Source organism: Aotus nancymaae, unplaced genomic scaffold (assembly GCF_030222135.1).
Source record: "Aotus nancymaae isolate 86718 unplaced genomic scaffold, 86718_ANA_hifiasm-v0.15.2.pri h1tg000002l, whole genome shotgun sequence".
In the NCBI taxonomy this organism is placed as follows: domain Eukaryota; kingdom Metazoa; phylum Chordata; class Mammalia; order Primates; family Aotidae; genus Aotus; species Aotus nancymaae.
In genome coordinates, this window is record NW_026988413.1 from 13,811,480 (window position 1) to 13,817,326 (window position 5,847).

Below are 5,847 nucleotides of genomic sequence, written 5' to 3' on the forward strand. Positions count from 1 at the left end.
CCTGGCTAATTTTTAAAGTTTTTGTAGAGATGGGGTTTTGCCATGTTGCCCAAGCTGGTCTTAAACTCCTGGGCTCAAGGGATCTGCCCACCTCAGCCTCCCAAAGTGTTGGGATTACAGAGGTGAGCAACCACACCCATCACAAGTATTATTTTATTTCAGGGAGGAAGCCCAGTCTTACTGCATAAATTCCATTTCTCCCAAAGATCTGTTTGTGCTCTCCTCCCCCGATTCTAAGCAGCCACCTCTACACACACACACACATACACGCTCACACACTACTAGACTCTTCAGTTCTTTACAGCCCTGCTTGTGCAAGGATGAGGAACTGCTTTGAAAGCCACACCTTGGATCTTGTTTTCTGGTTCATGCTGCCAGGCTAAACTCAATTCCATAATCCAAACCTGCTTATTAACAATTCCACAAGTCTGACCACCACCTCCTCCTGCTCTCTCAAAAATATTCTGCCTGCACATTTTCTGTTCACTCAACCTCTGCATTGTACGGCAAGTCACTTCACCCTTTGGGTGATGAGCACAAGCTCAGCAGGTCACTTGCTTACATCCTAGTGGTGGACATGGAGCTGGAAAATGTGTCATTTATAAGTAACTGGCTGTATGACCTCAGCTAAGTCCCTTCCCCTCTCCAGGCTCCACTGTGACTGATGAGGGTGTCAGACGCAAGGACTTCCAGGGTTCTTTACAGTCCAGCAGTGGATAATTTTCTCATTTGCACCACATGTTGATCTCGATAAGAAATTACTCTAGAATGGGCTGGCTGAGTTCCACCCACGGTTCGTCATTTCCTTGCCTTCTACATTTCCCTTTTCTCCCTGAGACTGTCTGCTTCTGGGATCGCCTACACTCTGTCCTGTTGGGCTGCTATGACTCTCCTACAATATCCCCCGGTCTGTTGCTCTTGCCCACACTTTCCCCCACAGTCTGAATGTTCTCCCTCGTGCTCAGGAGCCCCTTGGTCTGGGCAGATGCAGAGCCTCCATCTCAGCACACCGCGCATACTGACTCCCTCTCTCCTTCTGGTTTCCATCTGCATTGTTCAGAGATAGTCCCCTCTCTTAAATGCTCAGGTAACTGCAGGAAAATATTCATCTGCCTCTTGGTGCTTCTGGAAACGCTGTGGGCCAGATGCAGCTCCTCCCTAGAGCAAGTTCTTCCCTCAGCCCATGACTCATTGATGGAGCAGCAGACACCAGCTACCCCCACCCCAGCGGCGCGGAAAAAGTCTGCAACGCACGCCAACCCGGCTCCTTTCCTTCCCAGATGCCCCGCTCACAGCCACCCAGAACAACACCTTCACTCACCTTCACTGCCAGAGTTCTGTCTGTGCCCTGAGCCTTGTTTTTGTGACATTCCTTGGGAACTGCAGGCTGAATGGATGATCTTCCAAAGAAGAAGCTAGGGAAATTGCCACTCTGTGACTGTCACTTACAATGGGCGGGTCAGAAAAAAATGGGTCAAAGACTATTAAGCATAGAGAACATTTTCTAAATCTAAGCAAGAAGTGCCTTTGAATCATGACTGAGCTTGGCATTTGTCTCTCTTCAGCTCATTTACGCATAACCTTTGGCCCTTCCACACACCTGACTTCAGTTAGAAGATTACGCCGAACTACAGGCCTGGAGCTGCTGTAATCATACAGCTTCTGAGTCATGTTTACGGTCAGTGTGGCTCTGGGGTCACTGGACTGTGTTAGTGATAGAGCGGAGTTACCACCACAAGTTATTTACGTAGGAGTCTGAAACATACACAAGTACAAACCTGCCCAAGTCTCAGTGACGTGTCTTGAGGGGCTGGGTGGGGAATAACTGTCCGTGAAGGGCCACTGTACCAAAACACTGGAATTCTCATTAGACCCCATAAACAAGAGGAGTCTGGCCGGGCACAGTGGCTCACGCCTGTAAACCCAGCACTTTGGGAGGCCGAGGCAGGAGGATTACGAGGTCAGGAGATTGAGACCATCCTTGTCAACATGGTAAAACGCTGTTTCTACTAAAAATACAAAAATTAGCTGGGCGTGGTGCCGCGTGCCTATAATCCCAGCTACTTGGGAGGCTGAGGCAGGAGAATAGGAGCATAGCTTGAACCAGGGAGTCGGAGGTTGCAGTGAGCTGAGATCATGCCACTGCACTCTGGCCTAGCGACACAGCGAGACTCTAAAAAAAAAAAAAAAAAAAAGAGGAGTTTATGATAAGGGTAGATCACTAAATACTTAAAAAGCACACAGGCCAGGCATGGTGGCTCACACCTGTAATTAATCCCAGCACTTTGCGAGGCTGAGGCAGGTGGATCATGACATCACGAATTCAAGAACAGCCTGGCCAAGATGGTGAAACCCCGACTCTACTAAAAATACAAAAATTAGTTGGGCATGGTGGCGGGCACCTGTAAAGCCAGCCACTCGGGAGTCTGAGGGAAGGAACTGTTTACACCTGGGAGGCAGAGGTTGCAATGAGCTAAGATCAAGCCACTGCACTCCAGCCTGGCGACAGAGGGAGACATCATCTCAAAAAAGAAAAAAAAAAAAAAAAAAAAGGAAGCACACAGCCTATCAAGAATAGACCAGCCAACATGGGGTCCCTAAAAGAATCAAGTTTATTTAAGGGGGTAAATATGTGTGCAAAGGGAGGGGAACCAGCAAATGTCATCTGGGTTTTAAAAGACATTTGGGTTTTAAAAGACATCTGGGTTTTAAAAGACACTGGGTTTTTAACCACTTCTATCCCAAAGGCTAATTTAAAACAAAATCAGTCATAGAACTCAGATTTACTTTTATCTGTCATGGATATAAAAGTAATTGGAGACAAAAATGAAATTAGGGAAAATGAATACATATTAAACTGTGTGCCTTCCAGATACTTACATGTAGGCTGGTCTTATTAAAATCATTATAAATGGCCAAGACAGAGCACACTGTATGTTCTCACTCATAGGTGGGTGTTGAACAACGAGATCATGTGGACTCAGGGAAAGGTGCATCACACACTGGGGGCAGTTGGGGGGGTAGGGGAGAGACAGCGGGGGGTGGGGAGGGAGGGGAGGGATAACATGGGGAGAAATGCCGGATATAGTATGCACCTAAAGTTAAAAAAAAAAAAAAAGCTACAGGTCATAGTTAACTTTAAGTAAAAGTTGGTTGTAAGAATGAACTTTAAGAAATAGCTTTCTAAGCTGTGTGCTTAGGCAAAAATGACAGCAGAAGTCCAGTGTGGTCAAGTGCACAAAGAAAATAACTGAGCACATACCTGTATGATTTTAAGCTCCAAGTATGTTACAATTCAGAAAAGGTTCTATAAATAGAACTAAACAACTTTTGATGTCTCCTGACGACACTACTCAATGCATTGTTTTGCTTAAGAAAGCCACAAAATACTGTATATTCACATATGCTCCAAATGCAGTTCTGTCCAAAAAGTCTTGGTTAATGGTTGTTTTCATAATCTCTTATAAGAAATGGCCATGTAATAGTGCCAGTGATCACTGAAGAAGTTGAGTTAAATTCTGGAAATTTGAAGACGGATGGGACAATGAATGAACCTATATTCAATTTTTCCAAACCTAAAGTGTAGTTAGTAATTCAACTAAAGAGACATTACTTATGTCTAAATTTCTCTTTTTCTTTTCTTTCTTTTTTTTTTGAGACGGAGTTTCGCTCTTGTTACCCAGGCTGGAGTGCAATGGCGCAATCTCAGCTCACCGCAACCTCTGCCTCCTGGGTTCAGGCAATTCTCCTGCCTCAGCCTCCTGAGTAGCTGGGATTACAGGCACGCGCCACCATGCCCAGCTAATTTTTTGTATTTTTAGTAGAGACGGGGTTTCACCATGTTGACCAGGATGGTCTCGATCTCTTGACCTCGTGACCCACCCGCCTCAGCCTCCCAAAGTTCTTTTTCTTTTTTTAACCAAAGACTTAAAGACAGGTAAAGCCTAATGCTTTCTAATATCCCAGATTAGCTGAGTATAACCCAATTAAATGAATACATATTAAAAACCGAAAGAATAGTTTTAGTTAGAAGTCTTATAGAACTTATGTTCAAAGGGATGAGAAAGCCTTGAAAACTTTAAGCAAAAAAAGCAGTCATGCAACTCAAAAAACGATTTGCATTCAGAAGCTGTATTGTATCTCTCTGAGAAAATAATGGAGAATTTGCTTTGAAAATAATGTAAGACTGGATATGGAACTGTTTGAGTAATACGGCCAGTATTCAAATACTGGTTTGTACAAATAGTTTGGATTTTAATTATTGTTATTGCAATGAAAATGAATCAATTATTACTTTATATGTTAGTATATGCAAATTATAGCAAATACAAATAATATATATTATTTATTTTAAAAAATCTGGCTTTACAAAAAGAGTGAAAAACCTCAATTGAACTTCTCTAAAACTATCCTATTTTGGATATTTTAGCATTGTCATCTTGTTTATGATAAAACAATATTAGCCCATCTCTTTTTTTTTTTTTTGAGATGAAGTCTCACTCTGTTGCCCAAGCTGGAGTGCAATGGCACGATCTTGGCTCACTGCAACCTCTGCCTCCAGGGTTCCAGCGATTTTCCTGCCTCAGCCTCCCTGATAGCTGGATTACAGGCATGTGCCACCATGCCCAACTAATTTTTGTATTTTTAGTAGAGACAGGGTGTCACCATGTTGGCCAGGCTGGTCTCGAACTCCTGACCTCAGGTGATCTGCCCCCACCCACCCCCACCCCCGGCCTCCAAAATGCTAGGATTACAGGCATGAGCCACTGCGCCCAGCCTAGCCCACAGCTTAATGACTATAGTGATAATTTCTTTCAACATTAAGTAAACTTGCCAAATACAGTGACTCATACCTGTAATCCCAGCACTTTGGGAGGCCAAGGTTGGAGAACTGCTTAAGGCCAGGAGTTTCAGACCTACCTGGGCAACATAGCAAGATCCTGTCTCTACTAAAAAAAAAAAAATAATAATAATAATTAAATTTTAAAAATTTAAAAAATAAAAAAGGAAGCTAACATGTTAGGATACATTGAAAACATAGTGTTATTAAAAGGATGACAATTATGTCACATCATCATTAATTGGGCCTAGGACAAATTTTATAGCATCCTTCTTACCTTTGTACAAAGCTACAATGCAATTCTACTTTTGAGCCCTCCTAAATATGAAACAGAGGAGTGTCAAAGGAAGGACTATCATAGATGAAAAGACGGCATAAAAGATGACTATGCTATTGTTATATAAGGATGCTAATGAGAAGAAAATTCAGTGATATTCTTTAACTAAGACAGGTAACCTGAAAGAAACTTGAGAAGAACACATTTGTTAGAGTCAAGCAGGGCTTTGGACATTACTTGGTTCAAGCCTACGTTTTACATTTAACGGCACAGAGACTCAGAAGGGTTGAATCATGGCAGCGTGGTGCCTGCAGTTTAGGTCTTGTGACCTGGATCCCAGGCCTCTTTCCATTCTACCTTTCACAAAGAAGAAAGCTAAAGCAGCTGAGAAGATATTTTCACAATAATTCAAGCCAGAATACAAAACCATGGATGGTCTGAGTCAGATTTGCCCCGTCCACCCAAACTAGCCTATACCTATACCTTTTGGGTACAGCAAAGATGGGGTTTTCATCATCTATCAATTACTTATAACTTTTTCTCAACCTCTGAAGCTGTAACAAGCAGAAAATCTGCCCAAACTCTCAGGGGTCATAAAGCAGGCGTCAGGAAGTACCATCACCTACGTACCAACTTAGTCTTTTATGACACCTAAATGCAACAGGCTGGAACTCTCCTGGGATTCCATGTTTTGAAACTTTTTCAGTGCTAGGAGTATGAGAAGAAGATA